This window comes from Hippocampus comes, unplaced genomic scaffold (assembly GCF_001891065.2).
Source record: "Hippocampus comes isolate QL1 unplaced genomic scaffold, H_comes_QL1_v1.1 scaffold122, whole genome shotgun sequence".
Lineage (NCBI taxonomy): Eukaryota > Metazoa > Chordata > Actinopteri > Syngnathiformes > Syngnathidae > Hippocampus > Hippocampus comes.
In genome coordinates this window covers 3,714,728-3,726,968 of record NW_017842059.1, presented here as the reverse complement: position 1 = coordinate 3,726,968, position 12,241 = coordinate 3,714,728, and the positions used below count along the sequence as shown (strand labels likewise).

General features: G+C 41.3%; 1 long non-coding RNA gene across 1 annotated transcript; it reads right to left on the bottom strand.

The window, feature by feature from the left end:
* Nucleotides 1-1,469: 1,469 nt before the first annotated feature.
* LOC109510683 (uncharacterized) lies at nt 1,470-10,049 on the bottom strand. Its single transcript, XR_002167167.1, has 2 exons — nt 9,938-10,049; nt 1,470-1,561 (listed from the first exon to the last, which is right to left on the bottom strand). It is a non-coding gene; the product is annotated as an uncharacterized LOC109510683 (long non-coding RNA).
* Nucleotides 10,050-12,241: the final 2,192 nt, after the last annotated feature.

The window sequence follows — 12,241 nt, the reverse complement described above, 5'->3', positions numbered from 1 at the left end:
ACACACACGCTTGATGCGTCAGGACACTGCAAAACCTGCAAAGTTTTTGTGAGGGTTTTTTTCAACCTTTTTTTTCCATTTGGGGACTATCAATTAATCAAAAGCAATAAAGGGGCAAGTCACCAATATCCCTTTTCACAGTTAACACGTTAAGATATCGGAGGCATATTATGCGAGCAACCTTTGTGTGACAAAAAAAATCTGAATAATAGCGGATCTAACTGATATTGACAGCATGTGGCAAAGATTGTGACGAAGGAAGGTCCTGTTGTCAAATTAACATTAGCGGGCAAGTCTCGTCTGTCTAGACATACTCGCAACAATAATACCCGGAGCTGTTTTAGGGTGGCAAGAGGAAGTCTTTTGGAAGAAACATTGCTCCTCAGTATAAATAGCCTGTATAGGGCATGTGTACTGAGAGATTAAGCCATCTTTGAAGTCTGCCATACATCAGTTCAAAACTCCCTTCCCCTGTTCTTTGAGCTAATAAGCTTAAATCTTCCAGCTCAACTCTTCCGACAGCCAAGACCATGAAAAAAGACAGAAGAAGAAAAAAAAACTTTTAATCCCAGCTTTGATGATACATTATGTGCTGCTGAAGAGAACCATCAAAGTTTCCCCTAAAACTTTAGTGACAAGAAGGCTATCAGGCCGTCGTGGATGGCGGAGCCGACCATATAATAATAGCATGGACATGTGAATCGAGGCACTTCTGATGGTACGTGAGCAGGGTGTGAATCAAGCGGGCCTCAGTTGTCATCGGATAATTGTGTTTCGACCAAACCCCATTTTCCAGATCTGACAGCAACAAGCACTGTAAATACAAGCATAAACTCATAGTGACCCCTTGTTGTGCAGGCGCAGCAATCAGCAGCTCAGTGAGCGCGGATTAAGCTCGGGGAAGTAAGGCGGCCGAGGGTATAAGAAAAGGAAAAATGAAAACAGGGTGTCAGACGATGAGGAAAAGAGGATCTGGAGGTGACAAGAGCTGTGAGGAGAGATGAAATGAAACGAGGGCGCAGAGTTCAGATTCAACTGTCTTTTTCCTGCAGAGAGAGAGAGAGAGAGAGAGAGAGAGAGAGAGAGAGAGAGAGAGAGAGAGAGAGAGAGAGAGAGAGAAGGAAAACAGCAGTACTAAGATCTGGTTTCTATGGCAACTAGAGGCTATTATATGCAAACCGCTGTGTAAACTTAAGGAAGGAAGGAGCCAGTGAGGTCAAAACTCAGAAGACTAATAACAATAAACGCTACTTCTCACTCTACATGAGAACCGTAAGGCATAGCTGATATCAAAGTTTACATTTTCACTTTTAAACGAACTGCATTACTTTCAGTCTTAGGCTGGATTTACACTTTGTGGTTCAACTCAGACGATTTAAATTTTTGCTCCCAAATGGCACAGTTCAGATGTGTTGTGGCAATTCAAACAAAAGAAAACCAAAACAGATCATCAGAATGGAGTTCGGCAACCTCCTTATCAGGGGCGGAGCTACATGGTGGGCAGGGGTGTCCATGATCACCCCTTGTCACTCTCTGTCCACCTCCCTGGCCACTCCCACACCTTGGGGAAAATAATGTTTTGGTTTTTTTTCTATGCCATTTTCACATGGATGCAGTGCTCTTAGACACCCTGATGCTGTGCTACAAGTTTTAAAAAAATATTAACAGCATATTTAGTGAAGAAATGTACAATTGATCTAAAGGCAAACTTTTTTTTTTAAAGTAAAGTACAATTGATTCTTTCGATCAATCATTACTTTCACACCATACCGAGCAAAAATCATGGTAGAAAAGTCACTGTTTATCATAGCAACCACAGTCATGGCTTCATGAAATAAAATATGAAAATAAAATGTGAAATAAAAAATGTACACATATATATCAATGTTGCCCATCTCACTCATGAACAAACCTAATTCAGAAGGAGTTGAGAGATATTTGTGACATTGTCCTTTTTAGATATGATTTAAAGGAATGAGTCAGTGATCGCAGAATGCAAACTGGTGTCGCCTGTCGGTCACAACTGATCACTCTGATTTTTCCGGTAGCTAGTGTGTCAATGCATGAGATAGAAGAAGACACTACAGTAAATTTCGTGGAGTACATTTTACTCTAAAAAGACGAGATTTGGTCCCAGTCTACACAGAGTAAAATTTAAGAGTAGAATATTCATTCAGGTACCGAATTTTTTTTTTTTCACTCACAAATTTTAAGTACATTTTGCAAGGAGATTTTGGGTAAAATTTCAGTATTATTCATCCATCCATCCATTTTCTAATCCGCTTATCCTCACGAGCATTGCGGGCACGATGGAGCCTATCTCAGTTGTCCTCGAGCGGTAGACAGGGTAGAGGTACCACTGTATATCCATTTTCAAATCCACTTATCCTCACAAAGGACTCAGCTGTCTTTGGGCAGGAGGTGGGGGAACACCCTGAACCGGTTGCCAGCCAATCACAGGGCACACACATAGATGAACAACCATTCACTCTCACACTCACACCTAGGGACAATTTAGAGTGTTCCATCAACTTGTGATGCATGTTTTTGGATTGTGGGAGGAAACCGGAGTAGCAGGGAGAAACCCCATGCAGGCACGGGGAGAACATGCAAACTCCACACAGGAAGGCCGGAGCCGGACTCGAACCCACGACCTCTGCACTGTCAGGTCGACGCGCTGACCACTGGACGACCTTGCTGCCTTTCAAAAGTATTTGTTTATTTGTTTTTAAAGTGAGGAACAAACCTGGAAACTTCAGTTTGGGAGGCGGCCACGCTACCACCTGAGCCATGCCGCTCCTATTGTGAGTTCGTAAATCGCTGGTGTCTTGAAAAGGAAACCCAAAATACTTATTTTATTTGATGACACCCTGACTGTGGATGGTATGATAACGAATGATGCACACATGCATGCATGGACGGCCACCTCTCGGTGTGGTGTTTTGTCACTCTGGCCACCCCCATGAAAAATTTCTGGTGATGTCTTTGCTCCTTTTGTTGAAAAGAAAAAAATCTGTCATTGTGACTGCCCCTTAAACAGACATGCATCTGACTCAACAACACATTAAAAACTAGAGTGACAGCATATCTAAATATAGACGGTAATCCTAAATCATTAAATATACAGCATGGCGCTCTTGGTGTACATTGGAATTCAGTTCCTACAACAGTGATACCATAGAAATTAATAAATGCATCCAGATGGCACCATCGTCTATCAATCACCCATGCCAAAGCACTCCATAAGTCATTCCTAACGAAAAAAAAAAAAGTCCAAAAACACACTCCAGACCAGCTAAATTCGATGTCACATTCAGTTGTCTTATGTTTCCATCTGTATTGTTGCTTTTGATTCTTATTTCGTTTACATGCATTTTTGGGTGTGATACATTCACAGTGAGGCTGGTTCTTGGTCAAATGAACAAACCTTCTTTTCTTCATACATTATTTGACCAGGTGTGGAGTCCTGGCTCATAGGGAGAAACCTCGACAACAGATACAATGAAAAGATAACATTGTTTATTGTTAGCAGAGTAAACCAAAGTGGAAAATGTAGCAGTGTGCTGCCATGCTGGTACTGCCAGCAGGGGGGCGAAGAAAGGGGGGGGGGGGGGGCGTGTTAGCGAGGATTTTTATCTGTTTGGAATGGTCACATGATACATTTTCCAGGTCACCGAGGACACTCTCCAAGAGAATAAGTTCACACATAACCCCAAATCAGCAACATTGTGCTAAGGAGCATACAAATAGAAAAGCACATCAGGTCCAGGTCTTTTGGTGTGTGTCGAGTGTTTGCCTTCGACACTGAAGGTATCTAGCATCAAACGGTGTGTGACATATGATTCTCACATGTCGTGGTCACATTTGGATTCGTACAACCTCAGAAGCGTTTCGATTTAAAGGTAGTGCTACATGTTCAAATGCACAATCGCAATCCCTGAATTTGGCTTGGTATTGAAGTAGGGCTGACCGATTTTGAAAAATAATCTAATTGCGATCCCCCCTTACCCCTTTCAATATCGCTAATGCGATTCAAAAGAAAGAATCACGTGTATTATGCATAAATGTTTTGGTCTTGTAAATCAGGTATAACCAAATCCCATGCTGTCCATAATATGAGATGACGTCTCAGGAAAAAAAAATAGTTTTGGTTCCTTACCTCATGTTTCCATAACTCATGATGTACTACAGTCATTGACTGTATACTTCCAAAAGAACAACTTTAGTCTGCTCAACCGGAAGGTCAATGTTTTCAGTAAAAAAAATTTAAGTCTTTTTTACGATACAACAACCGAGCAATCTACACATTCCAGCGTTGAATCCTTTTTATTGGTAATGCACGTTAAATAAACTAGGTCGAAAAAATTATTTCACTCTATTTGCACACATTCTTTCTTTTGTGTATTCTTACGCATGAGTGGGCATTATTTGAACGCTGCATAGGTCATCTTATTTATTTTGGGGAGAAAATGCTGATCATTTGTTTGTGTCTACCACGCCTCTAAAGTAATGCTGCATAAATGACGATCATTGCTCACCATTCAGCTGTCAGTGGGCGGTACGACCGCACAACGGTACCCTTACATTACGGAATGTCTTTCCATACTTATTTGTCATGTCCTTGTTTACCATAGTTGCTTGTTATTGATACTAGTGTAGCCTGTACTACCGGAGACTACAGTAATCCCTCGTTTATCGTGGGGGTTACGTTCCAAAAAGAAGCAGTGATAAGTGAAATCCGTGAAGTAGGATTTATTTAAAAAAGCAAAAAAATGTGAGAGGGACGAAATTTCAAATGCAGCACATTTGACAATAAAGTTGTACTTGGTACTTGATAGTCAGCTTTATTTTTTACAGTTATTATACAATACTGAACTATGTATACAATGCAGAGGCAATTGCTCGAAGACTGCAAGGGAAGCTCAGCTTCCCCTAAAATGTCAAAAAGTAAGTGATCAAATATGTGTGTGTGTACGTACACTTGTGTGGGCATGTCATTGACTAAATAAACGCGCTCAACTTTTGTTCCGAATCAGCTTCTTATTACTGGTTACGACGCGACTCTCTTCTCATTCATTCCCGCAGCTTCACTGTGCTTTAAACTGTGTGGACGCTGAGCGTCGACCGCACGGACGCTGGGCGTCTTGAGAGTTCAGTGTAGGTTGTCCCAATGCATTGAAACGAGACGAGTCATTGGACAAATGCTGGTTTTGTCCTGCCCATTGGACGCTCAGCGTCTCTGGGAGTCTATGGACAGTGGGCGTTTATAGGCTGGCCCGGAAATTCAGATTTCTGCATGATGACTGGATGAGCGGTCTGAGGCTGAATCCTTTTTGATTGACAGTAAAATGAGCCAATCACCGATCTTATGGTGAAGGCAAGCTTCTCATTTTTTTTTTAAAAGGAACGGAGAGTAGAATTCACGTATAAATAAACTGACACATTTTATGATGTAGGCCGAAATTGAGCTTCCCCTCTTTGACAGACCAGCATCCGCCACTGATACAATGAAATCAAAGACCAAAAATATGCAAAGGTAAATTTGGCAAGCTGTACAGAGATGAGGTGCGGAGACTGTTCACGTCGGTCAGTGCCTTAGCCAATCAGGATGCAGAACGCAATTCACTGTTTAAAAGCATTAAAAAAACTGCACTAAAAAAATCCGTGAAACAGCGAAGCCGCGGAAAGTGAACCGCGTTAGAGCGAGGGATCACTGTAATTCCTTGTGTGTTCTACATACTTGGCCAATAAAGATGATTCTGATTCTGATTCAGAGTTCATTTTCAATGTAGAATTGGTCATTTCTCCAACTTGTTCAACAGAATATCTTCGTATGAAGGTACACAGAAAAAAAAAAGTACCCAGTCCTTGATTTTTGCTTGAATGTGATTCAAACGCATTAAACTAATGCCGACATCAGACTACAAGAATGGATCCGAATTTTCACATTCTACAACACTGCGAGATGTTAACTCTGACTGTGCGCATTCAACAAAAGAGGCAAGACCTTTGTAGAGTAACAGACAGCAAGGCTGGAGTACCAGTAAACACAAGCTTCTTTCATCACCTGCAGATGAGCGACTGAGTTCAAGAGCATTTCTGTCTCATTCCAATCCAGGTTTGAGATCAAAACAATTGCAGCGGACGTGTCAGAGGGGTTCACCTATAGTTGGAATAGATTCGTCAGAAAGTTGGATGCTTACTCAATGTACTACAATTCAAGGGTCGCGGGCGTGCTGGAGCCTATCCCAGCTGTCTTTGAGGTACACCCCGAACTGGTTGCCAGCCAATCGCAGGGCACGCATAGACCAACATTCACGCTTACACTCATACCTGCGGACAATTTAGAGTGTTCCATTAACCTGCCATGCATGTTTTTGGAATGTGGGAGGAAACCGGAGTACCCGGAGAAAACCCACACAGGCATGGGGGAGAACGTGCAAACTCCACACAGGAAGGCCAAAGCTGGAATGGAACCCTGCACCTCTGCACTGTGAGGCCGACGCGCTAACCAGTCGACCACCGTGCCGCCCTTGATTGTGAACAGAACAAGTGAATTTTAGTGAATGTCAGGGCGAAAGGTGTGAAAAAGTCTGAATTTGGAGTGGGCAAATTTCAGCGCATAAGGGCTGCAATGGATTTTTAAAATGGCCCAAGTCATTTGTAGATGAGGACAACAAATTGGGTAAAACGTTTGAAATACAAAAAAAACATTTTATTTTAAAACTAAAATTCACAATTGTGTCACCCGCCTACTGCCCAAAGACAGCTGCGATAGGCTTCAGCACACCCGCAACCCTCGTGAGAATAAAGCGGTTTAGAAAATGGAGGGATGGAAAATCACACTTTTAATTTTATTAATCAGAATCCACATAAGTAATTCACCAGTCTTTAAAAAAAAAATACAACAGTGTTTAATGTAGAATAAAATAATTCATTTGACTAATGAATGAGTGTTTTAGTTATTTTTGGACCAATTGCACAATGTTATATGTGAATACAAAATATTACTAAATAAACTGTAACTAACTCAATGTCAGCGAAAAAATGGCTAAAATGTAACATAATTATGTCACAAGGCAAGATTAAAGAACAGAGGAGGCCATATGTGACTATTCTCCAACATTTCCATCAAAAGACAAAAAAGATAATATTGTGTTTCACATCCATCTTGCATTTTTTTAAATAGTTGAAACATTTTGATTGAACCATATTCTTCAATTTCGTAGATACATTCACATACTCAATGTATGAACGTTACTGTGGCGTAAATATTTTGGTGAGACTTTTAGCTTCTTATTACTGGTTACGACGCGACTCTCTTCTCATTCATTCCCGCAGCTTCACTGTGCTTTAAACTGTGTGGACGCTGAGCGTCTACAGCGCGAAGGCTGGGCGTCTCGAGAGTTCAGTGTAGGTTGTCCCAATGCATTGAAACGAGACGAGTCATTGGACAAATGCTGGTTTTGTCCTGCCCATTGGACGCTCAGCGTCTCTGGGAGTCTATGGACAGTGGGCGTTTATAGGCTGGCCCGGAAATTCAGATTTCTGCATGATGACTGGATGAGCGGTCTGAGGCTGAATCCTTTTTGATTGACAGTAAAATGAGCCAATCACCGATCTTATGGTGAAGGCAAGCTTCTCATTTTTTTTTTAAAAGGAACGGAGAGTAGAATTCACGTATAAATAAACTGACACATTTTATGATGTAGGCCGAAATTGAGCTTCCCCTCTTTGACAGACCAGCATCCGCCACTGATACAATGAAATCAAAGACCAAAAATATGCAAAGGTAAATTTGGCAAGCTGTACAGAGATGAGGTGCGGAGACTGTTCACGTCGGTCAGTGCCTTAGCCAATCAGGATGCAGAACGCAATTCACTGTTTAAAAGCATTAAAAAAACTGCACTAAAAAAATCCGTGAAACAGCGAAGCCGCGGAAAGTGAACCGCGTTAGAGCGAGGGATCACTGTAATTCCTTGTGTGTTCTACATACTTGGCCAATAAAGATGATTCTGATTCTGATTCAGAGTTCATTTTCAATGTAGAATTGGTCATTTCTCCAACTTGTTCAACAGAATATCTTCGTATGAAGGTACACAGAAAAAAAAAAGTACCCAGTCCTTGATTTTTGCTTGAATGTGATTCAAACGCATTAAACTAATGCCGACATCAGACTACAAGAATGGATCCGAATTTTCACATTCTACAACACTGCGAGATGTTAACTCTGACTGTGCGCATTCAACAAAAGAGGCAAGACCTTTGTAGAGTAACAGACAGCAAGGCTGGAGTACCAGTAAACACAAGCTTCTTTCATCACCTGCAGATGAGCGACTGAGTTCAAGAGCATTTCTGTCTCATTCCAATCCAGGTTTGAGATCAAAACAATTGCAGCGGACGTGTCAGAGGGGTTCACCTATAGTTGGAATAGATTCGTCAGAAAGTTGGATGCTTACTCAATGTACTACAATTCAAGGGTCGCGGGCGTGCTGGAGCCTATCCCAGCTGTCTTTGAGGTACACCCCGAACTGGTTGCCAGCCAATCGCAGGGCACGCATAGACCAACATTCACGCTTACACTCATACCTGCGGACAATTTAGAGTGTTCCATTAACCTGCCATGCATGTTTTTGGAATGTGGGAGGAAACCGGAGTACCCGGAGAAAACCCACACAGGCATGGGGGAGAACGTGCAAACTCCACACAGGAAGGCCAAAGCTGGAATGGAACCCTGCACCTCTGCACTGTGAGGCCGACGCGCTAACCAGTCGACCACCGTGCCGCCCTTGATTGTGAACAGAACAAGTGAATTTTAGTGAATGTCAGGGCGAAAGGTGTGAAAAAGTCTGAATTTGGAGTGGGCAAATTTCAGCGCATAAGGGCTGCAATGGATTTTTAAAATGGCCCAAGTCATTTGTAGATGAGGACAACAAATTGGGTAAAACGTTTGAAATACAAAAAAAACATTTTATTTTAAAACTAAAATTCACAATTGTGTCACCCGCCTACTGCCCAAAGACAGCTGCGATAGGCTTCAGCACACCCGCAACCCTCGTGAGAATAAAGCGGTTTAGAAAATGGAGGGATGGAAAATCACACTTTTAATTTTATTAATCAGAATCCACATAAGTAATTCACCAGTCTTTAAAAATACAACAGTGTTTAATGTAGAATAAAATAATTCATTTGACTAATGAATGAGTGTTTTAGTTATTTTTGGACCAATTGCACAATGTTATATGTGAATACAAAATATTACTAAATAAACTGTAACTAACTCAATGTCAGCGAAAAAATGGCTAAAATGTAACATAATTATGTCACAAGGCAAGATTAAAGAACAGAGGAGGCCATATGTGACTATTCTCCAACATTTCCATCAAAAGACAAAAAAGATAATATTGTGTTTCACATCCATCTTGCATTTTTTTAAATAGTTGAAACATTTTGATTGAACCATATTCTTCAATTTCGTAGATACATTCACATACGCAATGTATGAACGTTACTGTGGCGTAAATATTTTGGTGAGACTTTTCATGTCTTCATACTTTCAATCTTGAGAAATGAAAGTACAGAAGATTTTTTTTTTAAATACCGTGCTTTTGTACAAAGCCTTTCTTTCCCATTCGTTGTCACTTGTTCTTTGCTGAATTTGCATATTTCTCGTTGAAATGCTTGGATGAGGATCGAAGAGCAGCTGTTTGGCTCAAGCGACGAAGGGAAAGTCGTTGACGGAGGCAGTTCATGGCACATGCCCTCACGCAAGAGACATCGCTCGCTGTTTGTATTTATATCGCCGCTGTTATTGTCACGCATGTACTGCACATAGGTGATGTTCAACAGTCTGTTGAAAATTATGTAATAAGGGGGTGTGACATATTTCGTCTTTCGGATCAGCCAGAAAAGTGACTGAGAGTGCATGGTGGAGTACCTTTCTGCTGACGACAGATGGCGGTGCAGTCCACTGGCGCAATGCGTCGAAGAAGCACGTCGCTCTTTCCATCGCGATTTGGTAGCACTGTCTTAGAGGGAACTTCGGCTCGTTGACGTCATGTAAACTGAGCCGCCATCTTGAACTCGGAGTCCTCTTCCAATCACTTGTATGGAGATAACTGTGAGGCTCAAATAAATTAATCGCATCATGATCAATCATGATTATGATATGGATGGCTTTGTTTGAAGCATAAGACATGCAGTTAAGATACCAGACACGTGAGTAATTTTATAATCGGGGCTTTCATAACATTCAATTTATAAAGGTAAGACCAACTTAATTTTTTTTTATTAAAAAAACTCATCAACAATGTATACTTGACATGAATTTAAAAATTCTTTTGTCTTCTTTTGCTACCACGTTGTTGAACAGAGTGAAACTGATTGAAGCATAAAATCTTTAGAAACAAATATTTTTAAAAAATCAATTTTGATTGTAACGGAGTTGGCGGCACGCTGGTCGAGTAGTTAGTACGTCCGCCTCACAGTGCAGAGGTCCGGAGTTCGATTCTCAATCAAACTCCTGTGTAGAGTTTGCATGTTCTCCTCATTTCCAGGTGTGATTGTGACTGTGAGTTGTTGTTTTCGGTGTGTGCCCTGCGATTGGCTGGCAACCGGTTGAGGATGTACCTCGCCTACTGCCCGATGACGGCTAGGCTCCAGCACACCCGTGGCCCTCGTCAAGATCAGCAGCTTGGATAGGGATGGATGGATGAGGTAGGTTTCAGTAAAGGGCAAATTTGAAATATAGTCTAATCTTATATATTGGGTTTATATTTTTCTTTTTAACGCCAGAGATGTCAGTGCCTCACCAGTCATAAACCTCACAGCATGCCACTGGCCGAAGAGATCAGGAGGAAAAACGTGGCATAATGTGGACAAAATGCAGGAAGGTAATTTTTCTACCATCTGAGTCATTGTGGTATCGATGCAACCTCCTGGATCCTAATGGAACCTCAAGTAGCATGTTAACTAACAAATCGATGGACAAGCTGACCCAAATAAAAACTGCTCCCCCCACTTTTTGTGTTTGCTTGTTTTACAGTTCATCCTTTCTGAGGCTTTGATGCTGTACCAAATAGCATTTCAATTATATAGTGTATCATATTAAAAGTAGAAAAGTCCTAACTGCCTTCTACCATCTCCCAGATAAATGTCTTTGTCGAATACTTTCCTCGTCGCCTGTCTCGCTACCTCTTTCACTGAGCCCCATCCTCAGATGGCTTCTGGCCTACATTTGCCTGCCGAGCTCTTGCGTGTATGTGTGTGCGCGTGTGTGCCAAATCTCAACATGGTTTTACTGGCGGTGCGCGCAGGCGATGGATGGATGGATGGCGACAGCAACAGATACAAAATGAACATGAACATGATTTTTGTTAAAAATTAGGGGAAATATTTACCACCCTCCTCCCCCAAAAAAAATACTTTTAATAGGTTTTGGAGGCAAATGACAGTTGTCACATAAACATTTCTTTAACATAGTGGACATTTTCAGATACATTTTATTTTTTAGGTGCACTTTAAAATATTGCAAATATGGAACCACTCAATCGGCTATTTAATGTTGTTGTGGCTGAGAAGAAGTGCAGACAAGGTAGGTCGAAGTGAGGCATTGGAAAGAAATGGGTTGAGAATAAATGGACAGCGGAAAAATACGTTGATTCGCAACATCTCTCAGCAACAAGGACTCCTGTCTTAATTTAACCGAAAATTAGTATCAGGAATATATAGTTAGCAGCATTCCGGTGTTCTCGGTGTTTAGGTTGTAAATGTGGAAACAGGACCGTTTGTACCATACATTTGCTAAGCATCACAAGAGCATCTCGGTTTGTATTTTTACCTGAAAATAAAACCAAAAGTTTGTTAGCCCGCTAGCTTCAATTTTGCACATGCACTACTCAAGTCGGTCTGCTCAAGGGAAGAAGCAATGAGAGCCCTGATCAAATAAAAGAAGAACTCAATCAAATGGTTGTGTGGAATATTGTCCTAGTGTTGGCAGTTTAGTGATTTTTGTTGCTATATTTAGTGACATTAATAACCCCTCTCTTATCAAAAAAGTTCCTCGTGACAACTCTGGATCCAATGAAGAACACTCCCCATCTACAAGCATGCTTTAACAAAGAGTTGACTTGAAGTTTAAAAGGCAATCTTGTCAGAGCTGCCAGACACTCAAAGGGTGTATAAATAGATCCAGAGAATCTATAAATAACTCAAATGGCACATCAGTGTGTGGGGGAAGGGT